Consider the following 17,037-nt stretch of genomic DNA (forward strand, 5'->3'; position numbering starts at 1 on the left):
ATATAAATGGTGACCTCTTAGATGGCTGCCAAGAGGTTTGTGGATATAGAGAGATAGAATGGGGTCTTCCCAGAGTTCTGAATTTATGCTATTCAGGGGGCTGCCTCCTCCATGTGTTGAAGATTACCCTGACTGTAGGATACTCCTTGTGAAAACAGAAAGATGTTTACCTATTACTATATTACTACAATTTTACAAATGTTTCTGCTTTCCATGTGGCAAAGTTTCATTTTGATCTTGAATATCTCCACAGAGTGGTATCAGCAAGGATGGAGGAGCTCGTACCTCTTTTCAAAACGCAAGAGAATTTTGGTGTAAGTGACATTTTGATTTGTTCAGTCTAGGAGAGGTGCTATGGCCATAAAGGAGCCAGTGGCCCACTGTTTTCCTGAGGACAAGTGAGCCATCCTTCACGTCTTGGGGAAAGTGACCTGGATTAAGATTCAGGAGACTTGGCTTCCCAGTGATGAACTGCGTGGCCTTTGCAAGTCCTTTCCTTCTGCTCTGAGTCTCCTTAGTCATAAAGAGTTGGACTAAATGATCTTCACAAGTCCCTTCCATCTTCAACACTTAGTGTTTTGAAATTGATTAGTCTTCTGTGATTAGTCTTCTGTTTCTGAGAACCCAGTTTTGGGTTGCTTAGCCTATTTATTTACATGTAGGTATTCACAGAGAGAGAAACACAATATTATTTAAAACATAATATACACATATTAAAGCAAAAAAGTATAATATTATTAAAGAGCATGTTAAATACTCCAAATAATTCTGTTAGGCTGTGTGTGTGTGTGTGTGTGTGTGTGTGTGTGTGTGTGTGTACAGTATACATATTCAGCCATAGTTGTCCACTCTAAACTAGCTCTACTAAGACCCTCCTTGTTTCTCTAGAGCTAGCCCTAGTAAGATACTTTAAGAATATGTGAGGGGGATTCTAAACTTATCAGAGTAAAGTGCCTCAGAGGTACAATGTGTTTCCTAATCATTTATAGTAGTTTACAAGAAGGAGACAAAACTGATGAGACTACTACATTTTTACCTTGGAGTTCCAAGGAGGTAATTCTTTGTAGCCTTCATCTTTGGAACAAGCGTTACATCTTATCAGGAAGATACATTTTTTTTTCTTCAACAGTAATATTTTTTGACTTGAATGTAAAGATAAATCAGATGTATAATAAAGCGTTCATTATTATAATCATATAGTATTGCCTGTTATATATAATATAAATAATAACAATACAGCATTAGTATTGACCAAACTAGATGGGCTCTTGAGTGTTTGAAAGTTCTTTATAATCTGGCAAAACTATCATGAAATTCACTTAGAGCATTTTATTTAACAGACCACATCTGTGCCCTTAATGAATAGTAATTAAAATTCACAGCAGCATTCCCATTAGGTGATGGAGAGTTATTACACACACTCTCTAAAACAGGTAGGTTTTAGACCACGTAGTCTGCCCTTCTATATGGATGTCAAAGGCAGGAGGAAATTGACACTTAATTTGAATTTTTCCATTTTTAGAGGACTAGATATTTTTTTCCAAGTTAATGTTAAGTCTGAGAATCAAAATTCTGATTTGATCATTTTCCAATATAGCATGGAGTGGTGGACAAGTACCAGTGGTAGATTCTAGTCCTGGTTTGTTAACTAAGTGGTTGTACGATTGGCCTCAGGTAGGACATCTGTCCTCTTGACCCTTGGTTCCTCATCTGCAGGACAGGAAGGATTAAATCCTGCGCAAGATCACGTTTGGCTCTAATAAGCAGTAAAATTCTCCCACCCCAATACTCCTGGCCTCAGCCCCAGGTTATAGTGGTATTTGCTTGTAGGTTCTGAGCCTCTCATTCTCACATATCTTGCTTGGCCTGTGGCTCCTGACTCTTCACTGGACAATGCACCCCCAACTGCCTCTGTCATCAATGTCTTCTGGGCCCAATCTGCAGTTGATCGGCAGCTCTGACCTACAGCTTGCAATGAATTTCTTGGCCATGGTGAGACTTCATGGGTCTGAACACTTTTTATCTTCCTGGTCCTTTCTTTAGTTCCTGTGGTCCCTGATTCTACCCCTACAGGATGTTGCTATTTCCCAAGATGACCATGATTCCCTCAGCAAGGTACATCTTGTTCAGCTTCCTCCAGACACTGACTTCGAAACAAGGGCTCTAATGTAAGTAGTTTATTTGGGAGGTAAAGGAAGCAGGAGAAGAGAAGTAGAAAAAACAGACAGGGATGTGATTTAACCAAAACAGGGAGCATTATCAAGCAGGCTACCATGACCATGGTGAATACCTGGACCTTAATGCCAAAGGGAACTCTGGAAGCCAGTGGAGAGCATGTGCTCAGCATTACGGCCCTGATGGGTGAGGGAGCTGGGTTATTTATGTACCAATTCATATCATCGTCCAGTGAAAGAGAGGATTTTTCATTCTCAGGCTCTTTCTACCCAACCATGCTTAGGCAGAGTGGGTTCTGCCCACCGGAGAAGACCCTCAGGTAGAGAGGTCCCAGGGTTGACGACAAAGAGCCTGAAGGCCAATGGTGAGATAGAAGGGATCTGTCCAGCCTCCCCCAGCACACCTGGGGTCAGATAAAGCACCTGGGAGGTCATTGCTTTCAGGATTCTAACCATGATGTAAAAGAACTCAGTGATGAAACCCATCTGTCAGACTCTTTTGCACCAGCCCATGCCCCAGCTTGGCCTCCCTTCCTTTCTCCCCAGCCTCTTTCTTTTAGTTATCTTTCCTTCTCATGACCTTGTTCTTTCAGCTGCCAACTTAGCCTCTCTTTTCTCAGTAAATGACCAGCCTTTGTCCCAGGTCTGAGTTTTCTGCTCCAAATATCTGGCATTTCACTACCATTTCTGTTTTGGTTCTCTCTGAACTGTACTATGAAAAATCCAGTGGTTTAGGAACTGAAGCATTCCAATATTTCCCCGACTTTTCCTAGTTTTGCCTCAGATGGTCAGGAGTAAGGTCAAAGGGGTCTGACCATGTAATATCTCTTATTTATACAGCACTTTACAGTTTATAAAGGAATCTCATGGCACCTTATTAAAAGAGCATGGAAGTTAGAATCAAAAGCATTGCACTTGCATCCTGGTTCTTGCAGGTACTAACTCTGCCCAGTAATGTTAGACAAGTCATTTCTCCATGCTGTGTTGCTTTTCTTATCTATAAAATTGGAATAATCATGGTGATACCTGTTGTTCTCATTTCCCAGGGGTTGTTGCCAGGTTTAGCATGGCCATGGGCCCCAAAGAACCATCCAGAACTTACTCTGTACCTCAGTTATCTAATTTTTCACAGTTTTAGTGTTCACAGAAGCCTTGGGAGAAGGCGGGCAAGACTGTTTTCCTTGTTTTAAGGTTAAGGAAACAGAGAAGGTCTTCTGCGTCAACTGCCAGAATCTGTAGTTCTCAAATGCATGCAAAGAATTACTGTAGTTTCACATCAAATCATATTTAAAAGACATTTGTAATGTTACATTCTTGAAGAGAAAAGCAAATGCATGACATTCTTTGAATAAGTACAGTCACAAATCTGAGATCTTGGAACAACTGAGAGAGAATGATACTTGGGTCATTTAGAAAAAGTTTTACTCTCCATCTTAAAATTAGCCACATATTTAACAGGATCAGTCATTTGAGATTCTAAAAGTACTAATAGGGCTGGCTGAGAAAGAAAGAACTATGTACTTATCTGTTATTGCTCTTTCAAAAAAATCTCTCCAATGATTTTTAATTTCCTAGATAGGGAGCAGCCAGCCTTTTGAAGAAACTCATTTACTTCAGCATCACTCTGAGTTCCTAATGTAAACGTCTTTAGGGGTTGATTTGGAGGAAGTAGGACAAGATATACAAGACATTTCCACTATTGCCTGAAGGCAATTTGCATCTCTTAAAGATGAAGAGGCAGAGGTTAAACATAAGCTGAAACTCATCATGACTTATATACCATGAGATTTTTTTTATATATCATTTCACATAAATCCATTTTTAAAAGTTGAATATGTGATTTTTAAAGTCAAATATCTGCAAAGAAATTGGACTGACCCGAAACTGCCTTCAGTGTTTAATGGTAAGGATGTTGTGAAATCTGAAGCAATTTTGTTTTCCATGTACATATTCTCTTTTAGGAAGAAAATCTTTCTTTGCTCTACATTCCTCTTTGTGCCCACAGAAATGCTTGATTTGGTTTAGTATGAGTCAAACAAACTATTCTCATCACAAGTGGAGCAAAGAAAAAAAGAGCTTTTCATTCAAGTTATGGGTTCTGGAAAAAAATTGTGTAAAAGCAGGCTATGTAACTGTAGTTGTTGGTCACTCTTTTGTGAACTATCTGTCGAATAGTTATTTTTCCTGCACCCAACAGAAAATAATGGGGCACAAAAAATTCAGCCTATTATAGTTTAGGGAATATAGAAAAGTGCTTATAGAACTCCTTTTTTCCCCCCTATCCTATGAACGTTCATGCATGTCTATGGAGAATTCTTTCTCTTCTCTTTCCATGCTTTCCCCAAGATTGTGCCCTGTCAGCCTAGCAAGTTTAATAGGTGCACTACAAGACAGGAACCATCTAATGCTGAATTTCACATGATGGCATGCACTGCCTATTAAATCACATCTACCACTTGTGCTGTGATTTGGTTAACACATTGTATAGGAATAATTATGATTCTTAGATCATAATATTTAAAGGTAGACATTTAATAAGAAGGAAGTTAAGATGAGCCAAAGATAGAAGTGACATGGTTAGCTATTCCTTTTACTGCAGAAAGCTTCTTAGCAAATAAAAAAAAAGAAAAAATAGCATCAGTGATCACAGGGAAATCAAACTAAAACCTCCACAAATCCTCATAGAGGTTGTTAAATCCAATCATCCCGGATAACAATTTGGAGATAATGGAATAACTTCTCCATGCACTGGGACAAAACTATGGTCAACTCTGAAGCTCTTTAAAATATTGAGCGTAGCAGGCAAAACTGAGATATGAAAATGAGAGCTTAAATAGGCCCGAAAAATCAAAGGAAATTGGAATACCGGGGAAGAGACTCATGGTTTCATTGATGGTGGAGTTGAAAGGCCAAGGGAGCTTTGTGAGTTCCAGAAAATGACTTGGGAAAATCTCTGAGGATCCTAAATCCAGGAAGCAACTGAAAATGCCATTCCATCTACCCACGTGCTTCCAAGCAAGATCACACTAAAACTTTTTAAAAATCCCATTAAGTATCCACATTGCAATTTAGTAGCATTATTGTATAAAAAACCTTGAGAAAAATCTTCCCTTCTGATAAACCAACATCGACCTAAAAGGAATTCATTAATAGCTCTAAAATCATCATTAATTCTCAGATAAAACATTGTGCAGAAGGGCCAGGAACCATCATTCACAACGCCGCCGACGTTTCAAATAAGCTTCAGAAATAAGTCATGGATGTTTTGTCATACTGGTCTGGGATCTTGTAGAAAACACCAACAAGTAAATGTCAAAAGATGAAAAGAGTTTTCCACTATGTTCTGTTTTTCATAAAAAATATACATTTAATAAGTTTCTAAAGGAGAACAGGATGGCCACATTAGAACACTGCCAAACTTATAAGCTTCGACAGTCCCACATACTGAGATGAACAGGAAAATGCATTTCACAAGAAATAAAATACATTTTTTGTCTTCTGGATTTGTTGTTGAAGAAGAAAAAAAACACATCTGTCCCAAATTTCTTTGAAGAAACTGAATGCCATTAAGTTTTCCTAAGCCAATAGGCTTACCCTTTCTACTGGGTTACCGTAGATGACTTTGTAAAAATAACTTTAATGCTATAATCCAACAAAATCAAGGAGACAAATTGAAAAACCTTCGTCTCTACTAACATCTCAGGAATGGTAATAACATTTTTCTCAGATGTAGGAAGAACGTCAATATAGGTAATTAAATATTTATAGGGTTATTCACCACAGGGTTGCATAAAATAAATAATTATAGCATTTTATGCCTTTAGAGTATCATTTTAAAAATGGGGATAATCATAGCCATTTCATAGTTCTTGTGAAGATCATGTAAATTAATGTGTATAGCTATACAAATGTAAAGTGCATTTATTGATATTCAGTTTTATATTAGATTATGGCAGCATAAAGAAATGAGTAACAGCATAGATTTCTGAGCAATACTAGGGTTCAAAGCTCTGTTTCTCACTGCTTACTTAACCTTGGGCAGGTTTCTAAACCTGCTGTGCCTCTGTTTGCTCATTTGAAAAATGGGGATAATAAGAAATCTACCTCATCTGGTTATTATAAGAATTAAGTGAGTTAATATGGGTAAGCACTCAGTGCCTGGCCCATGGTAAGCATGCTATAAATTATTTCTAGTTCTACTATTGTTGCTTCTGCTTCTGCTGCTCCTGTTGTTATTGTTGGTGTTGTGTCATTGTTCCATTATACCTGTCCTCTCTGGGGACAGGCTGCAGCAACCTAATTGGCCAATGTTACAGACGAGGGTGTCTGAAAGTAAATCCCAGGGCTCACATTCTCTGGATTTCTAAGTTGGAGATGAAATGAATGGAACTGGGGTTATCAAGTCCAAAGGAGAAAGGAAAAGAATGGCTATGATTTGAGTCCAGGAAGTATAGGGAAGCCCATGGGAAGGCCCAGTCTAGAAGTGATTCCTGTAGCATGTGGACCAGTAGTCTTGTGCTTTGTACCTGGTTCCTGAGGCTGCTGTCCAGGGGGTGCCCTGAGGACCTAAGGGCAAGATGCTGGGAACAGATAAAACCCATCACTTGACCTCCTTCTGAAGGATTTGTTGCTACAAAACAAGAAGTAACTCTAAAATGGCAAGGAAGTCAGAATTTGGTGTTCAGATAAATAATGCTTTTTGTGGGTGTAGATATAGCAGTCTTTCCAGATAAGATACGCCTTCTGCTCTACCAAGAGACTATGTCAGTGAAGCTAAGAGTGCTGATTCAGTAGAGTCTCCAAACCATGTTTATGAAGAATTGGATCTATGTCTGCTTAGCTAATTCAGTAAATGTCGTAGGAAAAAGTAAATAAAATCACTGAAGACATCAGTAAAACAAAGGGGCAATTGGCTTTATGTAGACAAAAGATCTGAAGTGTTGATTTTTATCCACTATCTGTTTTCCTCATGTATAAACAGAATATACTTTTCTTGTGCTTGAATATAGGGCTTTTGTTCTTTTAGGAGAAAATCATTTGAAACTTAATGGTACTGCTTATTTTTACTTTTATTTTACTTTTCTTCTGAGAAAAAGAGTTAGGGAAAAATTTCCCTTGGATAGTGCCTCTCAAACTTTAGCCAGCTTTAGAAATGTCCAGGGCGCTTGTTTTAAAATGCAGATTTCTGGGCCCCACACTGAGAATGAATCAACATCTTTCTCCTCTGAGGGAAAAGCAAAAAGGTACATAAAAACATTAGGATAAGAAATGTCTTTCAGAAAAATTAATGATATGTGGACCACACCTCTTCATTTACAAAGTTAGAAAAGGAGTCGTGGTGAAATAGATTCTGGATTTTTTGATACAACTATCTCTAAATCTAGTTCCAAAACCTTACTCCATATCAGACTTCTTTATTATATTTTATTATATCTTTGATTATATGTTTTGCTTTTTTGTATACCATAGACTTGATTTGTTTCTAAAGAAGGGCATAGTTTTATGGTAGGCAGATTGTTTGGAATTAACCCATATATAAATAAAGGAATAAATGACTAGGAAAAAGTTACAAGAAGTATGAGTAGAAAAACATTAACTGGAGACAGGATTTTCCCTCTTTTTTTAATATATATGTTTTACATAACAGGAAATCCCCTAGTTTATTTTTAAAGGGATGTAACATACATGCTTAAAGAAATAACCATAATCTGCTCTTTCATGAGAATACAGATAAGACCTACTGAAATTCCTAAATACTTCATTTTCTGGAAAGTTCCCAGTAATCACAAAGATGGCCTAGTATGAATAAAACTAACACCATCAGAGAAGAGCTACCATGATTTTTAAATTCATAATCCCCGTGTATTCTATTACTTGAGGTGAAGCTTCTAAAGAGTAGGGTATTTCCTGCATGAGAATGGCCCTTCTCTTCTACTTTCAATAAATAAATCCAACCTAATGTTTGCCCAAGGATGATAGTTTGATAGTTTCTGTGTACCCAGGCACTCTCCTTTAGATTTTTGGCACCTGTTCTCTCCCTCTAGTATATATCTGAGTTTTGAGGATGATCTCCCTCCCTTTCCTTCCTCTATTATTCCCCAGCCATTAAATACTTCTCAGCTCTCTGTCTGACTGAGGAAATTTGAGCATGGTTACATTCGCAATTAGTGATGTGTTCGTTTATATGATAAAAATGGATGTAAATGTGCTCTGTTTCTGCAAAGAAAATTGAATACTTGGATAATATGGTTAAATAGAAATGATACTAGTATGTCATTCTGTTTGAAAACAGAGCCAGGTTAACTATTACTATATAAAAAAGTCATTATTCTTTTCTTACAAAAGAATCCACAAGAGAAGTCTTTCCAGATATCATATATATTACATACTAAACACTGCATATTAGTATCACCATTACCCAAGAAACAATGAGAGCCACAATCTGACTGATGCAGAAGACGTTCACTTAGATATATCCAAAACCAGAGACAGACAGAGAGGACCAATTATTGAAATGAATGTCTGTGCCTTTATTGATCCAATAAACTCATAAGAAGGCTAATTAATTTATTAGTAAACCTCATGTCATCTGAGGTCATTATTTCTATTTCCACTGTTCATAGATTTGAGACTATATAGCAAGGAAAAAAAAACTTTCAGGAGGTCTAGGTCCTAATTCTGACTTTATGACCAATTAGTTCTATAGTATCCGGCAACTAATTAAGTTCTGTTGGATTCAATTTCCCCTTTGCAAAATAAATGGATTGTATTAAAGAATCCCTAAAGTCACTTCTGGTGTTAGTACTTCAAAATGAGCATGTGAGAGAGAGAGAGAGAGAGAGAGAGAGAGAGAGAGAGAGAGAGAGAGAGAGAGTGTGTGTGTGTGTGCATAAAATTAAGACATCCTCATTTCCTTCTATACAAAAATTCCATATAAAAGCCTTTTCTCCATGACTAACGATAAAACTAACAATAAGTAGCTGAGTAACCAATGACATTTTTCAAATTGTCCATTTGAATTATAAACAAAACACTATGCAGATCTTATTGTTTCAGAAAAGCCTTCAGATTTTAGGGTACAGAAATGAACAGCAGAAAAAGTGAAGTATCTATCTCTCAGTCAAACTAAAGCTATTGATGAAATTAGGTTGACATAAATGATAAGGACCTCGGAGCTCCCTTAAAAAATCTCTGGCAGGAAGAAGTGGGAGCTGTGCACTTTCCTCAGAAGGTCCTCTGCAACCAAAATGGACAGTTTGCCTTGAAAAATTACTTTTATACTTCCAAAGTCGTTTATACAACCAAGTGAAAATATACAGAAGTGCTCTAGCTATAGAAAGAAACTAAATGAATAATGGAAGCAATTTTCCAGATATGGGGACAGGGTAACAGAAATAGTGGGTGTTTGACTCACTTAGATTGGCATTCAAACTGAGGGATCCATACACTCAATTCCTTACCGCTAAAGAAGATCCTTGTGTTCTTTAGGGCCTTAGAGAAAGTAAAGAGAACCATGTCAGCCAAGAAGCACTTTAAAGTGCAATAGATTTTCCTTTTGAACTAAATGTACATAAGAACTTGTGTGGTGGACACAGATATACAACTGCTGTATAATTTCTGTTAAATGCCCTAAAAATGATGCAATGTGCTTCTTATATAAAGAAATGCTTAAAGTTTATCCATAATCCTTATTCTTTTCTTTTTTCTGTAACCTCTAACACAACTAGGCTGTTGAAGGCCTCAGAAGCTTTCACTTCAATGTATCAATTGGAAGGTCCCAGATTAACCCTAGGATTAATGAACTCTAGTCAACACCCAGATATACCTCCCTCCTTCAGAGGCATGGTCAATCTCTCCAGGCACCTTCAAGAATTCATTGACCTACTACTGAGTTAGATAGGGAAGTATCATGTAGGGGGAGGGATGAGGGAAGAGGGAGGGCAGTTTGGAAGCATTGCCTTCACCAGAGGCATTGCCATGCAAGTAGGTGGTCTAGGTGGTCACATCCTCCTCCAAGATGAGCAATAAGTTCTCAAACTCAAGGAATGACACCCAGCCTATCAGTGCATGGAGTCTTCTTTTTATCTGATGAGGGAGCTGGAGGCAATGTGTTCCATTTTTTACATAAATGCAGCTCTGTGAGGCATGTAAGCTGACTTTGTACTTCTGAATCACACCGAAGCTGAGATAGTCCCTGAGCCAAAATAAATACAACTAGGGGCTTCTGGAAAATGGCTTAGAAGTTAGAGAAGCTTGGATTTTCTCTTTTATTTTAAAAACAAGTGCCTTTAAAAAAACATTTAGATTATCCTTATTAAAGTTCAACAATTAGTATCCTAAGAAATTGTTAGCACAGGTAATATGAAGAAATGAAAAATTTGGTTATTTAGGGAAATATTATTCTGGGTGCTATACGTAAAAAGATGCACTTCTCTAAGTAGTAGTCTACTTTGTCTGATTTATTCATCCTACATTATCTTTTCAGTCAGAAAGTGGAAAGAATTGTTATAGAAGCTTGCCATCTTTTTAACTGGTAGTTGGACAACAGTTTTGGTATGTGCCAAGATATAATTTCTCCAAGTCTTATTCTACTCACTTTTCTTTGACAGTTCAGACAGTTAACTGTTATATAATGAAGTGTATCAAAAGTTCTGTATAAAAAGTAGTTTTGTAAGAAAATTATTCAACATGGGACAACTAATCCTTGCCCTTGACACATAGCCTGAAAATGCTTGGCTTCCACCCTTTGCTTAAGCTGTTTCTTCCACCCAGACTGCCCTTTTGATGATATTCATGGCTGCATAATCAAATCACATTATTAATTCTATCATTTACTCATTTTCTATCATTATTCATACATATAAATATTTATTGAAAGTATACTATGTACAAGGTACAGTTCTAGATGGTGGGCAATGAACAAGACAGATAAAAATCCCTACCCTCATGGAACTTATATTCTATTGGAAAGAGATGCATAATATCAGCTTTAAATGACAGTAGCTAGATAAGCCTAGGTGAGAGGAAGTCTATGTTATTTTTCCCCTGTTGAAGATCCATCTCTGCCATCATGTCCTCTCTCCTTCCTCTCCTGACATCCCACTTTCATTGACCCATTGCACCAGCACTAGGTAGCTAAGGAAGGGGGCAGCCTGGAAACCCCAGGACAGGAAGCAAGAGAAGGAAGACATGGTTAGCTTGTGCATGGGGAAAGCTAGCTGAACCCTATACGTAACAGTTCCCCAGAGCAATTGCTGGAGTAAGAAGTGGGGCCCAGATAATTTGAAGTAATGTACGAAATATATCTGATAAAGCTACAGAAGACAGTGTTTTAAGGAACAGGAAACAATCAATTGCATCCAATGCTGCTAATAAAACGAGGACCATCAACAACATTGGAAGTCATGGGGACCTTGACAACATCATTTCTGTAGTGATGGGAGCCAAAGGTTGATTCATCCACCTAGTCTCAATCCTCCTCCAAATGGCTATGAAAATATAAAACACAAAGATAGTAACCATGTCAAATTATGCCACATAACCTTCAAATCTACTTTGGCAATCGTCCTTGGCTTTTCCCTTTGGTTTGAAGGGAGGAGGCAGTTTTCTTCCTAAGGGTCTAAGGGTTATTCTGCCTTCTCCCAGCTTCTCAGAATCTTCAGCCTCTTCAGTATTCACTTTTCCACCTAGGTACTCGATATGTCCTTCTCTGTAGAGTTTTTCCCATCCTGAAGCCACCAGAGAGCCTGTCACAGACTGCCTTCCCAACAAGCACAGGGAGCATTTCAACATGCTCAAGTCTTTCCTAGCCCCACGTTCCCTTCTAGCTAATACTTTATTTTCTATCCCCTTCTTAGCTTGAAAAAGCTTCCAACTTCACTGTCTCTATATTCTTACCTCTCCCTGTCACCTCCTTGCTGTGTATACTCTACCTCCACCATTATACTGCAACTGCTCTTGCCAAATTCATCAATGATGTTGTTGCTGCTCCACCCAAATAATCTTTCCTTCCTTCTCTTTCTAAATCTCTTTGTGGCACAAGATTCCTTTGACCATTTCTTTCTTCCTGACACACTTTCTCCACTTGCTTCTTTACCAACGAGTTCTCCTTCTTCTCTGCCCCTCTTTTCTCACTTCTTTGAAGTCTCTTCTTCCTCTGCTCATGCATCAAAGGCTGGTGTTTTTATCCCTGGCCTTCTTTACTCCTGAATCTGTGGTTTTCCTCTGGTGTACTCATTCGCTCTCCTGGGTTTTATCATCTGTCCACATGCTGATGATGCCCAAATCCATGTTGCCAGCCCAGCTCTCTCCAAGGCCTAGTGGATACTTGCACTTATAGGTCTGAAACATTCCCTTTTTTGAGACAGGGTCTCACTCTGTTGCCCAGGCTTCTGTAGTGCAGTGGTGTGATGATGGCTCACTACAGCCTGGACCTCCTGGGCTCTGGTGATCCTCTCACATCAGCTTCCCAAGTAGCTGGGACTACAGTTGTGTGCCATGACACCCAGCTAATTTTTAAATTTTTTGTAAAGATGGGATTTTGCCATGTTGCCAATGCTAGGCTCAAGTGATCTGCTGGCCTTGGCCTCCCAAAGTGCTGGGATTACAGGCATGAGCCACTGCACCTGGCCTGAACCACTCCTTGAATTCGGCTTGACCCAAACTGAACTTGAAATTTTGCCCACCTTCTATCGGCAGACCTACCTGTCCTGCTGAGCTCCTAAGTAATAAGTCAATCTGTAAACAAATCTTGTCCACTATAATCTCTAAATTGCTCTAGGACCTGTTACTCAGTCCTTCCTAAGTATACAAGCAGATTACATTCCGTGGTCCTGTGCCAGTACATTCACAATAGCTGTTGGAGCCAGCATCCATTTTGATTGGCCAGTGACCCAAGAGAACTGATTGCTCAATATTATTAATATTACCCCTGTTTACCACATCTTTCTCAGTAAAAGGGGCCACCAGGTATTACTTGGATTGGAGCAAAATACCCTGTGCTGCTTGCCTTGAGTCACTAATTCATTCACTACTCATTGACAGGAGTCATGTTTCTGAAATGCAAATTTGTTTATATCTTTGTCCTATATAAAACCTGTTGGTGGCTCCTCATATTCTAGATACCTATAAAACTCTCTTCCTGTTTTTTTTTTTTTTTTACTAAAATGGGACTTGGCCTTCAGGTCTCAATTCACATGTCAGTTCTCCTGAAATCTTTTCTTGCTCCCTCCCCCACCCAAATCTCAGTTGCCCCTGTCTTCTCTCATAGAATGCTGTACTCCTTGATTGAGACATCCTTTCTGGCACTCTCTCCTACTTGACTGCATATTCTATCCGTAATCTATGTTGCTAAGCCTTTTAGCCCCACCATGCCAGTGACACCACACATGTCAAGGCCATCATATTACCAAACCCAGTGATGAGTCTACTGTTCTCATGTTCCTGGACTTCTCAGCAACGTCTAACACTGTCGGTTGCAAATTCTGCCTTGAAATGCTACGGCATCCAAGACCACAATGCTGTCTTAATTTTCTTTCTGTCTCCTTTTTAGGTGGCTCCTGCCCTTTTACAAGACCTCTTGGACTTACTATGCCAGTAGTGGATTGAGTTGATATGAGTCCCCAAATGATATGTCCATGTCCTAACCCTCAGAACCTATGACCATTGACTTATTTGGAAAAAATGTTTTTTCATCATCTACCCTGCTAAACTAAGTTACTTTTTTTGCAGGATTCATGCTCTAAAATTGCCTTATGATGTATTTACTTGCTTGTTGATTATCTTCCCTGCCAGAATGTAAGCTCCTTGAGAGAAAGTGCTTCGTCTATTCATCAAACAACCCCCATCGTCTAGAACAAAGCTTGTCATGCAGTAGACCTTCAATATATATTGTTTGAATGATCAGATGAATGCATTTTAACTTCCTGCTTACCCTCTCCTTCACTGTTTTGTATTCAGTGTTTACCATAGTTCCTAACTATGTATATGTGATAAATCAATAGGCATAAGAATGAATGAGCATTTTCTTGATCACTCCAGCAGGAAGGAATCTCTCCTGCCTCTGAACATGTACATGCTATTATATGTTGACAAATGATTGTGCCTTCATGTCAACTCATTTCTCTATGCCATCTCTCTTTCTCACTATAAACTCCTTTAACTCAAGATCATGATCTCTCTCATCTTTATTTCTCACACAACAGATTTTGCCATATGTTACAGAGAGCGACACTTCAATAGATATTTGGTGACTGACTGAATGAATGAATAAGTAAATGAATGATTACAAAGGACACAGTCTGGCAACTTGTAAACTTCCACATGCTTAAGACTGTTCAATTCATTCCTACTTGTCCCAGATTCTCTATAGCTCTCCACCAAATCCACCACTTGAGATATCAGAGGATCAAAAAAACTTCACTTCTTCCCTTTGAGCAGTGAATACAAGAGGCAGCAAGTAGCGAAAACACTCATGATACCCATGGGTCTATTGGACTCTTTTTTGGCCACTAACTCACTTAATTTGGTGTAGTTTAGCACATTACAAGATTGTTCAAGAGTACTATAAATGATGTCAGACACCATCAGAAACCACTTCAGAAAATCATTGCCTGTAGCCGGATCAAAAGGTGAACACCTGGAAACTAGCAATGCTAGGAAAACAGAATAAATCATGTTTTCTTCTCTACCTCACAGAATTTGCACCTTTTTGCCCTGAAGGATGTCCGTATTTTTAAAAACTTTTAAGCTACTATATGTATAAGTCATTTGTACAATAATAAAACATGTGGGTACCTGATTGAAGAGGAATTATTCTGGCTTCTCTTGCTTCTCTTTGCAATTATTCTGGGCTACTTTCAAGTCATTTTATTTATTCTGGTCATTTATTCCAGTTATTTCAATGTGGTACTACTTTCAACAAGTTAATTAAACAAAGACAGTCATATGTATCCAAATAAATAGATAATAATAATGACATTTGAATTTTCAATAGATTGTTGAACTTAAAATATTTGAAATTGACCTTAAAAAGCAATATGGTAGTGTTTAACTGCTTTAAACACACTAGTTTAGGTAAAATGCAGGGCTCAGAACAATAATACTTTTCTATCTCAGAGCAAGTTGTAAAAACGGGTTGATAAGACAGTTCTCGTGTGAATGATAGTTAACGCACCCCAATTTTAATCCAGTCATTTATTTCTTTGAGTGTTCCATCACTCACTAATGCCTACTTTGTGGCTCACAAAATGATAAATGTGGTCAAAGTGACTCCACCAGGAAAAGATAACTTAAACTAAATTATGAATGGACTCAGGCATTGGGCAACAGTGTGTGTCTCCACAGCAGCAATCTTGTCCGAAGAGACAGTAAAGCTGAGCTTCCTAAAAGTAGTGTGGGAAAAAGAAACGAGATGTGGGAAAAATTAAGATTTTTGCGGGGGGTGGGGGGGGAATCATTTTTATAGCTTGGACGTGGTTTGTCTGAAATTTTATGAACTTGATATGCTATTGTGTTCAAGACTGCAGAGTTCAAAAAGAGATGGTTTGTTTGAAATTATGGCACCAAAATGTGTTTCCACTTAGGATTTTACAAAACAAATGCTTTAGAGATTCAGCAAAGGGGACAGCATGGGAAGAAAGACCTTTCCAATTTTATTTTAACATTCAGTTCTTGGTACCCAGAGTAATTTGGTCCCAGTACACTATGACAATCACATCTGTCAAGCTCCTCTTGGATTTATCTCAGTCTTGAATGGAACATACAAAAATGCCCAGAAGGATTTTGTTCTTCAAAAATGAACCTGCTTTGCTTTGAGGACCCTTCTTAAAAGACTGTCACTTCCTTCAGCTGTTCCTAGACTGAAAATATTGTGTTCAAAAAGTGTAAAACTACGGAATTAATCAAGTAAACAAAAATGTCTCTAGGTAGACAGTTTTGTCTCAAGATTTTTTTCTTCTGCTATACTGAATGGCCTGCAATATAGTGGATAAAGAAACTGTGTGTGTGTGTGTGTGTGTGTGTATGTATGTGTGTGTGGTGTGGTACGTGTGGATTGGGGGCTGCTTTGTTGTGGCTGGTTTCCCCTCCCTTCTTTGGACCTGAATGAACTAGGAATGCCTAACCATAGTTAGTTGTTCTCAGCTGTTTCCTCTGCCTCCACACCATGCAGTCAGAGGAAGCAGGGGAGGGAATAGAGATCTGTCAAAATGTGTCAGTGGGGAGGTGAGCCGGAGCATGTGCACTTTGAAAAAGTCAGTTCTGGCAAGAATTCACCCTCATCCTTTTCAGGATCACTCCTTTATGCCAGTAAACTTTAAAAAGCTGAAAGTTAAACTTACAAACAGAAGCTCTTCTTAGAGATATATTTCCTAAACTTGCCATTCACATATGATCTTCATGATTTTAGACATATTCAAGGATCACTACCTATGAGTTATTTAATCCTTCTTAGCAAATTTGACTCTAAAAAAAATCTAAATTTATTTATTTTGTTAAGGGGAAATTTCTTTCACTATCATACATAGATGTGCTGGTTACATATATATTTATATTTTTATTTTTAAGATATATTTATACATCATGTATATATTATATATTATGAAATGTGAATATATAAAATGTATGCATATGTATGATTATATTTCTATAACATCCATATTTTCTGAAACAGTATATATTAAATGCATACAGATATATTTATTTTTTAATTTTTATTTTATTTTTGAGATGGAGTCTTGCTTCGTTGACCAGGCTGGAGTTCAGTGGCATGATCTCAACTCATTGCAACCTCTACCTCCCAGGTTCAAGTGATTCTCTCGCCTCAGCCTCCCAAGCATCTAGGATTACAGGCATGAGCCACCAT

General features: G+C 38.1%; 1 long non-coding RNA gene across 1 annotated transcript in view; it reads right to left on the reverse strand.

Moving 5' to 3' along the window:
* Positions 1–5,521: 5,521 nt before the first annotated feature.
* Positions 5,522–17,037, reverse strand: part of LOC105714151 (uncharacterized) — a 53,271-nt gene continuing 41,755 nt past the window's right edge. The window contains exon 4 of the long non-coding RNA XR_010341692.1: positions 5,522–7,396. This is a non-coding gene — a long non-coding RNA (uncharacterized LOC105714151). The remainder of the gene's footprint in view (positions 7,397–17,037) is intronic.

This window comes from Aotus nancymaae, unplaced genomic scaffold (assembly GCF_030222135.1).
Source record: "Aotus nancymaae isolate 86718 unplaced genomic scaffold, 86718_ANA_hifiasm-v0.15.2.pri h1tg000010l, whole genome shotgun sequence".
NCBI classification, from domain to species: domain Eukaryota; kingdom Metazoa; phylum Chordata; class Mammalia; order Primates; family Aotidae; genus Aotus; species Aotus nancymaae.